Source organism: Lissotriton vulgaris, chromosome 1_1 (genome assembly GCF_964263255.1).
Source record: "Lissotriton vulgaris chromosome 1_1, aLisVul1.2, whole genome shotgun sequence".
NCBI lineage: Eukaryota > Metazoa > Chordata > Amphibia > Caudata > Salamandridae > Lissotriton > Lissotriton vulgaris.
The window spans coordinates 680,290,232-680,306,243 of NC_141685.1; positions in this window are offsets into that span (position 1 = coordinate 680,290,232).

Genomic DNA, 16,012 nt, shown 5'->3' on the forward strand with positions numbered 1-16,012 from the left:
CAAGGTGCAGTTAGTTAACTTGTTAGCATTATTTGGATACGTAACACCTACTTTGCATGTCATTCCCATAGTTTTGTTGGGACATGCAATGCCATTGATATACAAGTTGCTATCACTCCTGAGCATTTGCTCTCATCTGTATGCTACAGCTTGCTAATGTGATTAAACATTGTTGGCCCTTAAGCTACACAAACAGTGCTGCTAACTGGCTGATGATCCATTTGTATAATTAACTATGGTGCATATTTGCTGGATGTTTAGCAGCTGGACTGCGCCACTTGAAATATTGGTGTGCTGCAGTGCATGCATAGGTACAGACCATAAATGGAGGCCTTCGGTGAGATGGTGCGCATTCCTGCAAACTATTGATGTTGGATGTTCTTTCACTGCAAGAACACCATTGGTACACTTATGTTTTTCCCATGGTCGTGACAACATAGATGTGCTGTATTCACTGTGTGTCACCACATGTTGTTATTCATGTTATATACGTCATTCATCCAGACGTAGCTGGTCAGTGCTTAAGTCATGCATTCATGTGAGGAGCATCATTGAAGTACAGCAAACCTTGGTGCAAGCCTCTCCCGGTGGCGCTGCCTCACCCCTATACCTACCATGATGCAGGTGTGAGGTACTGACACAATTACCAGATGCTAATTTATTTCCAAAATTTGGATGGATTGCACAGCACCACTACTGATATTTTTGTTTGGATGTGCAGACCCACCATGCATACGTTATGCATGATGCTTGTGTAATGTGGCACAGGGCTTCCCATGCTGAGTAACATTCCTGAGTACTTTCCCTTACATATGCAGATGATGAGGCAGAAACCATCATGCACAAAGTAGTACGATGACAGATTTTGGGCCTGCATGGGGTGACTATCAGTAGGGGCTCTTTATTGGTCTCACCTGTCCTTCACGACAACATAGGTGCACAATGCTTGGCATGCACCTACCCAGGCAAACTTGCACCATGTTGCAGGGGGTCCAGCGGTGCAGGGGATCATTTTTTGTGTGCATGGAAGGGACACAATACTGCATTATGCAGTCATCAAAAGATTGTTCCTCTTTCTATGTGTCCACTTGGATGCAACAGCTATATGTTGGGTATATCAGAAAGGGAACAGTTAGTATTTATTCAGGTTGTGCATGCCTTACACAGACCCTGAGGATGCATATCTTTGTGGCGCAGTGTAATAGTTACAGTTTGACTTTGCTATTGGACATTGTCAATTGGACATGGATGTTTCTGGGTACAACCCCAGCAACAGCCCTGGAATTCCGCTTTCTCACACTTTAATGTGGGAATGATGCAATGACATGATATGTTGTACTATGTAACATGGTTGTCTGTGGCCTATTATTGTGGGTGTGGCACATTGTGCCACCACTACATGATCAGAGTTACATCCTGCCAGCACAGTGGTGGCAGTCCAGGTTATACAAGTGTTAAACTCGGTCTGTTTCAAGATGTTGTGTGATTGGTATTTCATGAGGGTAGTTGTAAATGTGCACCTGCGTGTGGCACTTGTCAGGTGTAGCAGTGGGCTAGGACTTCACTTTAGAAATATGTTATTACTTTGACAGGGGTAGGTGTTTACCAAATGTGACATCTGCATGTCCCTGGTACAATATATTTTGAAGACACTTCACAGTTCATGACATTGCATAACTTCTCTTTCCACAACACGTCAGTAATTGAGCCAGCCCCCTTAGTTTATGCACTGCACAACATTACCTTCTTTGCACATTTCCCCTTGTAGGGACTGTTGGAACTGGCCCTTTTTGCAGGGTCATCCCCAAACTTTTTGCTTCTTCCTCCCTTATTTTTCCTGACCCGTGGCTGTTGGCAATAGGACTCTGCGCACTTTACCACTGCTGATCAGTGCTAAAGTGCATATGCTCTCTATGTAAATTGTTATCATGATTGGATATCCATGATTGGCATATTTGTATCACCATGAAGTCCCTAGTAAAGTGCACGGGGTGTGCCAGGGCCGGTGAAGACGAATGCTACTAGTGGGCCTGCAGCACTGATTGTGCCACCCACAGGAGTAGCTCTAAAATGGTGTCTCGGGCCTGCCACTGCAGCGCCTACGGGCAGTTTAGAACTGCCATGTCCTCCTGATCCGCGTCCCCGCAGACCAGGCCTAACCCTTCCCTTTTCGTGCACATCAGTCACCCCTATGGAAGGCCCAAGGTACCCCCCTGGGCAGGGTGCCGTGTATGTGAAAGGTAGAGCATGTACTACTGCAGGTAACATGCTCTGGTAGTGAATCACAGCCATTTTCGTTTTTCACTATTGTAAGGTTATCTTGCTCCATAGGTTAACATGGGGGATGCCGGCTACAGTGGTTAACGGCATTTCTTCCCATAGGAACACGATAGGACATAAGTATCTAGTATCCCTGAACTCAGAATTTAATAACGCATCTTTTAGGAAAGGTGGTTTTTAGATCCTGTGTTTGAGAACAGCACTTTTAGAAAGTTGCTGTTCTCTTGTCTGACCCTTCTGTGTGCCTGGGAAGGTTTGTGTATTGACTGTCTGGTTTGTGAGTGACAGGGGCTGGGGAATTCCCCCAGAGGCTGGATGAGTCAGCACTAGGCTGAATGAAGCAATTGCTACCTGAGTGGTGGGCGGAGTTAGCACCTGGGCTGAATAGGGCTGTGCCTGCCTGCCACAATGCTGGCTCCACCTCCTGCTGGGCGGCTGAGGACCCTGCCCCTCACTCTGAAAGGAAAGATGCAGCCAGCAAAACAAAGTGCTCAGGATCCACCCAGAACTGGTTCAGACCGGGCTCAGGGCCCACATGCACAGAGAGAACAAAGACTTTAGGGGTATAAGTACAGGACCCCTGACAACAGAAAATTAGATCATCCTGGAAATCAAGAAGGAACCTCTGCCAAGGAGAAAGCTGACGTTGAAGAAGGAAGACTGTCCTGCTGTTGCTCTGCTGGACTGACCTGCTGTTGCTTTGCTGCCAAGGAGAGGGGAAGGACTTTGCTGTGAGCTGTGTCCCCTGTCTTGAAGGGATCTCCAAGGGCCTGAGAAGAGCTGGCTCCCTGTTTCCGAAGTCCCAGGAACAAAAGGACTTCACCCCCAGTCTCCCTGAACTCTGCTGAGAGAGTTCTGTCCTTCGTAGAGTGCTTGATCCAGTTGTGGGGCCTCTAGAAGTTGAACCTGAGCTGGGAAGCTTGAGACTAAAGCTGAGAAACTTGTGAAGCTGAAAAGTGTCGCATCGCTCGCTTGCGGAGCGCATCCCCGACAGTGCGAGAAGTTTCCCGCCGCTACGAAGGTCGAGATCGGCGCAGCGCCTGACGTCGCTGCCGGAGCCGTCGCACCCTTCGTTTGCGGGACGCACCAGACCGGTGCGGGAGAATCGAACATCGCTGCGAGTGTCGTCGCAGAGCCTGTCGCCTGGGTGAGATCGCCGCGCCGCTTGCTTGCGGACCGCATCACGTCGCTGGGAACATCGTCGCAGAAACATCTCATCGAGGAGCTGCGAGAGAGAGGATCACTGCTGGACCGCGCATCGTCGCCCCGGAGATCGTCGCAGCCCCTACGAGATCATCGCATCGTGCCTTTGTGAGAACAGACTTCCTACGGAACCTACGCACCGGAATCTACGCAAGCTGCCTTCCTCCCCATACAGACCGGATTCGTCGCAACACGCCCGCTGCTGCAGCGGGGCTGTCGCATCGCCCCCCCAGGGTCGCAGGAGTAACGCATCGCTTGTTTCCACCGCGCCAGCTTCCTGCTTGTGGAACTTTGTTGCATCTAAAAGGTACTGTGAGTCAACGTGACGCAACTGTGAACTTTTCACGCATCTGTGGATTGATTGATCGCAACTTAAAGAATTTTGATTACAACCTGAAGAACTCATTTGAGACCATAACCTTGCATTGTGTATGTTGGATTTTTGCCGTTTTGGTCTTGTGTAGTTTAGAATAAATATCTTTATTTTCCTAAACTGTTGTGGAATCAGTTTGTGGTGTTTTCACTGTGTTACTGTGAGTGTTGGTACAAATACTTAACGCATTGCCTCTGGTTAGCCTAGACTGCTCAGGCCAAGCTACCTAGAGGGCGAGCAGGGGTTATCTAAGAGGGTTATCTCCTTGCCCTGACTAGAAGCAAGGGTCCCTATTTGGACAGTGGTACCTACCTCTGCCAACTAGAGACCCCCAGTTCTAACATTGGTGGTCAGGCGGTGGGATTTGAACTTGTATTTGTACTTGACCCACAGTAATTGGTGTACATCACTAGTGAGTGCAGACCACTACGCCACCGCATACTACATTTTTTATTTTTGGTTCTATTTTTGATCGTAACCCTGAAAGAATCCAAGCATCATGTCTCAGAATGGTAAACCAGCAAGTGATGTTGCAGAACTGGAGTTTGATATTGAAATGTTAAGTGATTACAAAGTAGGTCAACTCAGGCAGTTCTGCAGGAACTTTGGATGCCCCATGAAGCGCCGCTCCAAGAAGGAGGAGCTACAGAAGGCCTTAAGGGCCTGGTGGGAGACCAAAAAGGCTGGGGAGACAGATGATGCAGAAGTGGATGAGGATGCACAAAGGGATGGTTTCAGGCCACAGGATCTGCCTGTGTCCGGAGCAGCCTCAAGGGCTGGCAGCAACCATTCAGCTGAAAGTTTTTTCCCAGAAGAGTTGGAGGAAAACCAAAGGGCTAGAGATCATAAATTAGAAATGTTGAGGCTTGAAATGAAGATGAAGCAAATGGAAAGGGCGGCGGAGGAGAGCAAACATGCCCGTGCCCTGGAGGAATTGAAATTGTCCTTGGCCCATGAATTAAGAATGAGGAAGCTTGAGTTGGAGCTCAAGATGCGTGAGGCTATGAGGGTCTCAGCTGAAGAAGAAACATGGGTAGCTCAAGAAGTGAGCTTTGCTGAGTTGGAGGTGGAGTCCAGCTCAGATGGTGGCAGCAAGATTATAGTTTCCAGTGCTGAGAGAAAGGTACAAACACCCAGAGATGTGGCGCCTGACTTGAGGGAGGGGGTCGATATACACCAGGGGGTCCAGGTTTATGATGTAGTTCCAGTGGAGTGCAGTGTCCCTGAAGTAGATTGGGGACTGGCACAGGGGACCATATTCCTAGTGGCAGGAGGGACACTCTACTGACTCTAGATGAGAGGTACAAGGAGAGGGGTTCCCCCGTGGTAGAAACCTTGGTGTGTGTGAGTGAAGACCAGCCAGAAGAGTGTGGGTTGTGTGACAGAGGCAGTCAGATACTGTCTTGCCAGTCTCAGGAGAGTGGTGTGGGGTACTTGTGTGAAGCACTGGAGGGTGAGGCAAAGGGTAGCGTGGTTAACAACTGTGGGGGGCTGTGTGATTCACTTTTTGGAGAGCATATTTTAAGTCCCTGTTTTCCAGAGCTATGCCAACACCCGGTGGAGTGTGAGTTCTCTGACCCCAGAGAGCTTGCGTTGGAGGCAGACCTCTTGGTGAATTCCAGAGAGTCTGAGGAGGCATTGGGGAGTGATCCCAAAAGGAGTGGCTTAGATATCTTCCAGACCTGTGAGGTGGAAGAGGTTCAGTGTAGCCCGGTTAGGTCCCAGTGTAGTGGGAGGGGTGTAGGGGCTCATGTCCGGTCTCAGTGGAGAAGGAATGAGTGTGGGACGGTGTGTCTCACGGTGCCCGAAACCCAGTCTCAGGGCCTGGAGGGTTCCTTAAGGGAACACCAGGTTGGGGACCTAGACTGTACTTGTAGGCCATTTGAGGAGGATCTCCCAGTGTCTGTTGAACGGGGAGTGCCTGTAACCAGGCCTCACACAGTTCTGGTGTTTGGCAGTGCCGCTCCATTTGGGAGGGTACAGAAGTCCAGACTGAGGGGTGAGAGGGGGAAGGAGTCCCCAGTGGGTGAACCAGTGGGTCAGGGACCAGTCGGAAGGGCTGAGTCTCCCAGGAGTGACCATGGTGACACCACTTCTGTCCGGGGGGATCTTCCCGCACTGGCAAGTGGACAGGGGCCGGGAGATCTGCGCCAGGCAGACTGTCACAGGACACATGAGTTGTGTGTCACCCTCAAGGGAGTACTATGTGAGTCCCCAGAAGTCCTGGCGTGCCAGGCGAGTGTTCCACCGCAGGGGCTGGTCCCTGGGTGGGGAAGCCAGGTTCAGGTGTTGTCTGACCTGGGGGCGTTGGAGCCTAGGTTTGAGGGCCAGGTCCGGGGTGTCCCCCCTGACCTGGAATACCAGTTGCAGGATAGAACCCCTGAACTGGTGGGTGAATGGCTTAGGACACCTGCCACAGGTGCCCTGGCTATTCTAGAAGGGGGTACCGCTCCATGTTGGAGGGTACAGAGCCCCAAGGAAGAGGAGGGCTGGTTGTGGGGAAGCCCACCCCAGCCTCCTGTCCAGCCGCCGGATACAGGTCCGGGACTGGTGGGTCAGCGCCAGAGTGTCAGACCTGACCTGACAAAAGAGGGAGTGGACAAAGGGTGCCAAGCACCTGGGGCTACTGCCCCCCATCCTCTGATGCCACAGGGGTTTGAGAGCCATGAGAGGCATGAGGCCTGGGTCTCATCCCTGATCACTGTTGGTGGTCACTGTGGCTTGCTGTTGGTCTGTTGGGACACACCTGTGAGGAAATTAAGGTTAGGTGCTGCACAGGTGGTGTCCACAGGTGAGGTGAAGGGTTCCATATGGATTGGCATGGTGGACCCCGAGAGTATGGATAGAGTGATACAACTGGGTTTAGGACGGCATAGAACAGGACTGCCCTGCTTTTTGGGCCAGGTTCCGTGTTCTATCGCCTTAAGCAGGGAATCCCATCGAGGTATCGTTTGGTCTACCCTGGCTTTAGGCTGGAAGGGGGTTGTGTTGGAACTGGCCCTTTTTGCAGGGTCATCCCCAAACTTTTTGCTTCTTCCTCCCTTATTTTTCCTGACCCGTGGATGTTGGCAATAGGACTCTGCGCACTTTACCACTGCTGATCAGTGCTAAAGTGCATATGCTCTCTATGTAAATTGTTATCATGATTGGATATCCATGTTTGGCATATTTGTATCACCATGAAGTCCCTAGTAAAGTGCACGGGGTGTGCCAGGGCCGGTGAAGACGAATGCTACTAGTGGGCCTGCAGCACTGATTGTGCCACCCACAGGAGTAGCTCTAAAATGGTGTCTCGGGCCTGCCACTGCAGCGCCTACGGGCAGTTTAGAACTGCCATGTCCTCCTGGTCCGCGTCCCCGCTGACCAGGCCTAACCCTTCCCTTTTCGTGCACATCAGTCACCCCTATGGAAGTCCCAAGGTACCCCCCTGGGCAGGGTGCCGTGTATGTGAAAGGTAGAGCATGTACTAGTGCAGGTAACATGCTCTGGTAGTGAATCACAGCCATTTTCGTTTTTCACTATTGCAAGGTTATCTTGCTCCATAGGTTAACATGGGGGATGCCGGCTACAGTGGTTAACGGCATTTCTTCCCATAGGAACAAGATAGGACATAAGTATCTAGTATCCCTGAACTCAGAATTTAATAACGCATCTTTTAGGAAAGGTGGTTTTTAGATCCTGTGTTTGAGAACAGCACTTTTAGAAAGTTGCTGTTCTCTTGTCTGACCCTTCTGTGTGCCTGGAAAGGTTTGTGTATTGACTGTCTGGTTTGTGAGTGACAGGGGCTGGGGAATTCCCCCAGAGGCTGGATGAGTCAGCACTAGGCTGAATGAAGCAATTGCTACCTGAGTGGGGGGCGGAGTTAGCACCTGGGCTGAATAGGGCTGTGCCTGCCTGCCACAATGCTGGCTCCACCTCCTGCTGGGCGGCTGAGGACCCTGCCCCTCACTCTGAAAGGAAAGATGCAGCCAGCAAAACAAAGTGCTCAGGATCCACCCAGAACTGGTTCAGACCGGGCTCAGGGCCCACATGCACAGAGAGAACAAAGACTTTAGGGGTATAAGTACAGGACCCCTGACAACAGAAAATTAGATCATCCTGGAAATCAAGAAGGAACCTCTGCCAAGGAGAAAGCTGACGTTGAAGAAGGAAGACTGTCCTGCTGTTGCTCTGCTGGACTGACCTGCTGTTGTTTTGCTGCCAAGGAGAGGGGAAGGACTTTGCTGTGAGCTGTGTCCCCTGTCTTGAAGGGATCTCCAAGGGCCTGAGAAGAGCTGGCTCCCTGTTTCCGAAGTCCCAGGAACAAAAGGACTTCACCCCCAGTCTCCCTGAACTCTGCTGAGAGAGTTCTGTCCTTCGTAGAGTGCTTGATCCAGTTGTGGGGCCTCTAGAAGTTGAACCTGAGCTGGGAAGCTTGAGACTAAAGCTGAGAAACTTGTGAAGCTGAAAAGTGTTGCATCGCTCGCTTGCGGAGCGCATCCCCGACAGTGCGAGAAGTTTCCCGCCGCTACGAAGGTCGAGATCGGCGCAGCGCCTGACGTCGCTGCCGGAGCCGTCGCACCCTTCGTTTGCGGGACGCACCAGACCGGTGCGGGAGAATCGAACATCGCTGCAAGTGTCGTCGCAGAGCCTGTCGCCTGGGTGAGATCGCCGCGCCGCTTGCTTGCGGACCGCATCACGTCGCTGCGAACATCGTCGCAGAAACATCTCATCGAGGAGCTGCGAGAGAGAGGATCACCGCTGGACCGCGCATCGTCGCCCCGGAGATCGTCGCAGCCCCTACGAGATCATCGCATCGTGCCTTTGCGAGAACAGACTTCCTACGGAACCTACGCACCGGAATCTACGCAAGCTGCCTTCCTCCCCATACAGACCGGATTCGTCGCAACACGCCCGCTGCTGCAGCGGGGCTGGCGCATCGCCCCCCCAGGGTCGCAGGAGTAACGCATCGCTTGTTTCCACCGCGCCAGCTTCCTGCTTGTGGAACTTTGTTGCATCTAAAAGGTACTGTGAGTCAACGTGACGCAACTGTGAACTTTTCACGCATCTGTGGATTAATTGATCGCAACTTAAAGAACTTTGATTACAACCTGAAGAACTCATTTGAGACCATAACCTTGCATTGTGTATGTTGGATTTTTGCCGTTTTGGTCTTGTGTAGTTTAGAATAAATATCTTTATTTTCCTAAACTGTTGTGGAATCAGTTTGTGGTGTTTTCACTGTGTTACTGTGAGTGTTGGTACAAATACTTAACGCATTGCCTCTGGTTAGCCTAGACTGCTCAGGCCAAGCTACCTAGAGGGCGAGCAGGGGTTATCTAAGAGGGTTATCTCCTTGCCCTGACTAGAAGCAAGGGTCCCTATTTGGACAGTGGTACCTACCTCTGCCAACTAGAGACCCCCAGTTCTAACAGGGACTTACCCTGTGTGTCTTGCGGTTCCTCATGCTCTGCACTGTCCTGTCCTGCAATTCCTACCACCAACTCGTCTGGGATGACCGCCGCAACCCGCTCGCTCCTCAAGGTCATCCAGCTCTTCCTGTTGTGATGGGCTGCCTCCTCCTGTCACCGCTGCTTCTTTGCGAATTTTGCCATTTTTTCTTTTGTCCTGCGCTTTATGTCATTCCAGCGTTTCTTAATGTCAATGACTGTCCTCTTTGATTGGGCCACACAGATGACCTTTGTCAATATGGAATGCCAAATTTCCTCTTTTTTTGATAATGGCAACTTGGAACTTGCAAAAAGCTGGTGCTGGTGGTCTGTCACCTCATTGATGAGTATGTCGTTCTCCTCAGCACTGAAATTTATTTTCCTTTTCCTCTTTCCATGTGTTTCTCCCTGTGTTTCAGGCTGGGCATCCTGGCTGCCATGTGGAAGGTTCCCTTGACTGCTGCTGTCTCCTTCACGCTCCATGGTAGCTATTTTTCGCTTTGCGGGAGAATTAGGAGATGGATGCGTGTATTTTTGGCGTTTTTCCGGAATCTTACGCAACGTGAAAGTGGCGCAGCGACGCGTACACTTGCGTCAGTACCGCGATTGTGACTTACAGCACTTTTCCAGCACTTGCGTGACTTTCTGGTGCGTCAGGACGGCAGCGTCTGCGTCACTTTTTCCCAACTTTTGGCATCACTTGCGACATGATGCGCCATTGCATTAATCTTACGCATCTGCGATGCAAAATTCTGACGCAGCACGTCGTACGGAATTGTGACGCATCCCTGTGCCTGCGCAAGGATGCGTCACTTTTCATAAATGAGGGCCCAGACCCTTATTTACAGGGACTTAGCATATCGCAGCGCAGCAAGGCATCTTGCTGTGCTGCCCTACAACAAAGTGAAAGGGCAGGAATGCACTGTATTTATGCAATACAGTGCATTCCTGTCCTTTCTCCCTGCTTTGGTGCCGTTCTGGCTGCTTCGCGCCAACACAGGCCTCTTTGCACCATAGTGCAAGGGTGGATGTGTTTTTTACAGGAAAAGTTTCGTTTTTCTATGTGTGCTGTCCTGCAGAATGCAGCACACATAGAAATAAAGAAAAAAAAGGAGAAATACGGATATAGATATTACTAGTTGTTACGCCTCACCTCGGGTGGCATAATGATTTGGCACTTCCTCAGGTTTACCTGAGCTTGTAAATTTGGGGAAGCATTAAAATCCAAGAGTGTTGCATTGAAAACCGCACTGCAACGCACATGGGACACCTCATGAGCTCAGAGTAAGGCAATGCAGCGATTTGCAGTGCCTTGTCTTATTCCATATGTATGAGGCCATCCAAAGCCATTCGTAGTGGCTTTGTTGGCCTCATAGATATGATTTGGTAACCCGAGCTGCCGGACCGTCACGAAAAGTGACGCTCGGGTGGTGCAGAGGGCTCGTAAACAAGCCCCCAGGGATTTAAGTAGTTTGTGGGAAAGGTCATGATGTGACCATGTATTATAAGACATAATGCACCTCCAGCAATACATCATAAGGAAATTACAATTCATCACGGAGATACATAGCCCTATAAAGGAACTCTGCCATTGTCAAAGATCCTCTATATTCTCATGGAGCTCCTCTGTGACTTGCAATATCCGTATGATGGGGCCTGGGTTCCATGTTCTAGACTCACTCCGGAACCCCTGGTCAATGGCTCGTTGGTGCCTGCTTAAAAGTGTGGAGGGGAGAGAAAAACATCAGGTAATTCTACATTACCATTCCTTATGCCGATGTTGCTCAAGGATTAGATAATAAGTGACAGAATGATCACTAGACCCTTCCTGCACTGCTGGTGCTCACCCATGGGTTGGCTCTGTTTTGTGATTCTCTGTTATAGCAATCTTAACTAATGGTAACAATCTTTACTCAACTATTTGTGCTTTGTAATTTTACTATCAGTTTTTATTTTTTTATTTGCAACATGATTTAAGCATCTGTGCTCTAAACACACAATCAATTCAATAACAATTAAAATAATCACTTTATGTTACAATCACAAATGATTTACAAAGTCACATTGTCAATCCCCATGCATTTCGAGATCCTTTGATCTCTTCTTCAGGGGAACTGCAATGTAAAACAAACTCATATCAGCTTAATGTAGACAAACAAAGTGGAGCAATAGTTTATGTTAAAAAATAACATCTGTACATAGTGTAGTGATAAATCTGAAAAATACCACTGTCATAGCTTTTAGTGTTACAGAAATAGAGGTTAGTAACCGGTGTTAGATGGAGCAATCTGAAGGAGGCATAACCAGCCAAAGGGCCATGTTATGAAAAAAAGTAGAGTTAAATGAAGCTTACCGACTATCTAAAGGAATTCTGATTACAATTCTCGTAAGGTCCAAATAGATCCCACGTAAATGGGTCTAAAGAAACTAAAAATAAAAAGAAGAAGCATGGTATTCAACGTAGAATCTGTAAGTAATGCAAAAGTCAAAATGTGAATCCTATGAAATGACTATGTCCATATAGTGTCCCTAGACAGTCTAATGCAGATATCCCATTCAGAGAAAACTTGATGAATCTAAAATGTGATAAGGCTGTAAGTTTTTATCCTAATTCAAAACCGTTGACTGTGTTTAATAATTTTAAAAAAACGTACCTTGAAGCAGTTAAGTACAGTGCAATAGTATTACTGTAATGCCGGAAGGCTAAAAGACGCACACTAAAAACAAGAAAATAACCCTGATAAGAAACGGTGTGGGAGCGTGAATGTGACTCTGAACTAATACCGAGTTGTAAATAAAGTACCTTGAAATCAGATGCTAGGTCAAAAATGGTCGAATGCACTGTCCACAAATGTCTATGGGTACCTCCTGAAAGAATAAAATAAGACTGGTAAGTCCTGCTCTAATCTTGAAAAATCTCGGTAATCAAGTAATATTGTGTAAACGAAAATGTACCTGTGCGAGAACGTTTCGATTCCACACAAGAGCTGCGGCGTAACCAGAAACACGAAGGGGCTTTGTGCGAGGTGTGTTTTGAATGTTTCCATATCCTGTCTTAAAAATAAAAGATGGACTAGATTTCACTGGTGCTAGGGACAGCCATATTAGGCTAGTCGAAAAGAGTTCATGATAGTAACAGTATCTAATTAAGGCTGTACTTATGATACACAGACTGTGCATGAAATATATTGTAAATCCGAGATTCGGAAATTGTGGTTCTGCGATAACCGTACGGTGTCCAAAATGTAATTCGAAAAAGACTCCCGAAGAGTGTGTTTGCCCAAGAATGGGGAGTTGGGTCTCAATACCTAATCATGTCAGGATTTGGAATGTAGCCCTGGCATTAAAGTAATGTTATCAATTAAGGGTAGACGTGTTAGACAAGATATATAGTCAATAAAATGATGAAGTAGGTATAGTACAGCGATAATATTAGTGGCTGTATTAAGTTTTCAAGATGGAAACCTGCGATCTGTGGAGACAGTCAAAGCCAGCTTGGAGTAGCGGAAGTCAAATAAAATTCTCACCCAATATTAGTGTGTACATTTTATTAGTAATTCGTGCTTTCTATGATGAAAAATATAAAAATAAAAATAAGGTCAAAATAGAGTAAACATAAGAAACAAGTGACATTCCTGTAGTTTTAAATTCAACTGTTTAACATATTATAATGATTATTGTTCAGAACGCTAGATTTTGTTAGGAAATGAGTGTCTAAAGGTTTATGGGATTCTGAGTGTGAATATATCAATAGAGTGAAACAATATGAGAAGTTCTTTACTTGAGGATCTGTATGGGGTTACATGAGGGACTGCTGTGAGGACTAAATGGTGAATGACCAATGGTCTATCTAGTTGGAGAAGTAAAACACGTATAAACTGAATCACCGTTGCTGTATCAGCCCTGGCTTATTACAAAAAACAGACCATGTCTAGTTTGTCATTCAGTTCTTTTGGTATCATGGTATCCATGTGTTTGATCCACCATATTTCTCTTTGTGACAGCCATTTGCTGTTATCTCAGTCTGGTATTTGATTTACTACTTCCAGGACTTGGAATCTTAGTTGGGGTACAGTGTAATTCATTTCCGCCCAATGCGATGCTAAACTGGATGTTGTTGATTGATTTTGAATACAAATCTTATGTTCAGATATCCGAATTTTAATTTTTCTGTCTGTTTTTCCTATATAAAGTTTGCCACAAGGGCATTTGATGCTGTATATTGCATGTGTAGAATTACAGTCTGCTTGATTGCGAATCTTAATTGTCTTGCCTGTTTGTGGATGTAGTATGGAACTGCCTACAATAACATTATTGCAATGAACACAATTAGTGCATTTTTTCATTCCTGCCTGTGTATAGGATATCTGTTGCTTTGAAATCTTTGGTTTGGTTACCAGCTCCTTGAAATTCTTACTGCGGTTATATGCAAACAGTGGTTGATCTTTGAATATTCCTTTAAACTCATCCTCTGTTTGTAGCAATTCCCAGCGTTTCTTAATCATGGTTTTGATCTGTGGTGATTGTGTTGAAAACTTAGTTACAAATACAACTCTTTCTTGTTTGGGTTTCACTTTGGGTTGTAGCAGTCGAGCTCTGGGGATTACGGTCATTCTATGTTCAGCTCATTGTATGATTTCTGGTGGGTATGCTCGATCCTTAAATCTGAGTTTTTGTAACTGTATCTCTTGGTGAAATGCCTGTTCTGTTGATGAGATACGTTTTGCTCTTAAAAATTGTGAAAATGGTAAGTTTCTTAAAAGAGCTTGAGGATGGAAGCTAGTGAATAACAATGTGTTGTTGCGGTCTGTTGGTTTGTGAAACACTCTAGTTTCAAGTTTTTGTTGATTAATATATACCATGACGTCCAAGAATGGAATATGTTTAGAGTCAATCTGAGACATAAATTGGATCCTGTTATTTTTGGTATTGAGATTGTTGATTTGTTGTTGAAGCATTGCTTGTGGTCCATCCCAAAACAGAAAGATGTCATCTATGAATCTCTTGAAGAATATTGTATGTTTCTTCCAGTTTGCGTCTGACAAGATAAAGTGGTTTTCAAACTTAGCCATTAAGGTATTCGCAAAGACAGGAGCTCCCGCGAAACCCATGGATGTGCCACTGATTTGTAGATAGTAATCTGATTTCCATGAAAAGTACGTATGGCGTAAACAGAACTGTAGTAGTTCTAACAAGAACACTTTGTGTGCAGGCATTTCAGGAATTTGTAACAAGGCCCATTCGCACACTTCGATGCCTTCCTCAATGGGTATTGAAGTATATAGGGAAGTTACATCTATGGTACACAGAATGACGTTGTTTAAATCTGTGCTGATATCTTGAAGAAGTTGTAAGAAATGGGTAGTATCCTTCAGGTATGTGGTCCAAGTTTGTACAAATGGCTGTAGAAATTCATCGATGTACTGCCAGAGGGGCTCAAAAATAGATCCACACCCGCTGACAATAGGTCTGAAGGGAGGATTTTGTAAATTCTTATGAATCTTAGGTAACATGTAGATTCATGGACATCTTGGTATGGTGTTTGTCAAAAATCTTTTGGTGTTACTGTTAATCCAACCCATATCTTCTGCTTTTTCCAGGATTGATTCCAACGTGTTTCTGATGTCTTTCAAGGGATCTTCAGATAATTTCAAGTATGTGGACTCATCTTGGATATGTTCAAGCACTTTAGCCTCGTAAAATGTAGTGTCCATGATAACCAGGGCGCCACCCTTATCTGCAGGTTGAATGGTGATTGAAGAATCGTTGGACAATTTTTTGATATTCTCCTCATGCTTATTGATGTTCTTCCTCTTGTTTTTGTTCCAATTGTTTTTTTGAAAATCTTGTTTTACTAGAATTTAACCTCATAGCTGCTATGGAACGCCCAGCTCCAGTGCTGGACGTTCCATTGCGCGGGTGAAGTTCGAACGTTCAACGGCCGACGGCAGCACTACGGAGGTAGTGGTGCCGTTGGCCGCTGAACGTACGCAGCACTTAAGGGGTTAAAATGTGTCCAGAAGTTTATGTGACGCTGGTGGCATAAATGTGCTAGGTGGCTTGAACTCTTTGTAGCCGCTCGTGATGGTTTGTGAAGATTCTGGCAAAGTTGAGACTATGTTGTTGAAGAAATGTTTCAAACGTAATGACCGCATGAATCTGAAAAAACTTATTTCTGTGTCAAAATGGTTACTTGAGTAAGTAGGTACAAAGCTAGTTCCTTTTTGCAACGTTTGTAGTTGTTGTTTGCTTAAATTTTTGCTTGAAATATTTATCACTAAGGCTTCCCCTTGCTCCGTAGATTCGAGCTGACTGTTTTTTTTACTACGCCTTGTTTTCTTGTTTCTGTTGTTTCCGGCGGTTTGCCCGAAGCTGGGCCCATTGCTAAAAAACTTGGCAGGGCAGTGTCTTGACTGCCAGAGGCTTGTGCCGTACTTGGTTCACTGACTATTGATGGAGTTATCACTGTAGGTGGTTGTCGCGATAAGGTAAGATCTTGATCTGATACCATGCTTTCTTGTGAAGATGTAACTGCTCTTGGGGAGGTCTACGTTGAGCGTACACCTCTGCCCAGGTATATACCTTGTTTAACTTGTAATCAATAGTATCACGTTTGAATTTGCAAAGTTTCTGATCCTGGGTTTCTTTGCCATTTTTGTCCAATTTATCATTCAGTTTAAATATAGACAATGGTTCTGTCGGGTATGAACCTGATCGCTTCAAAACA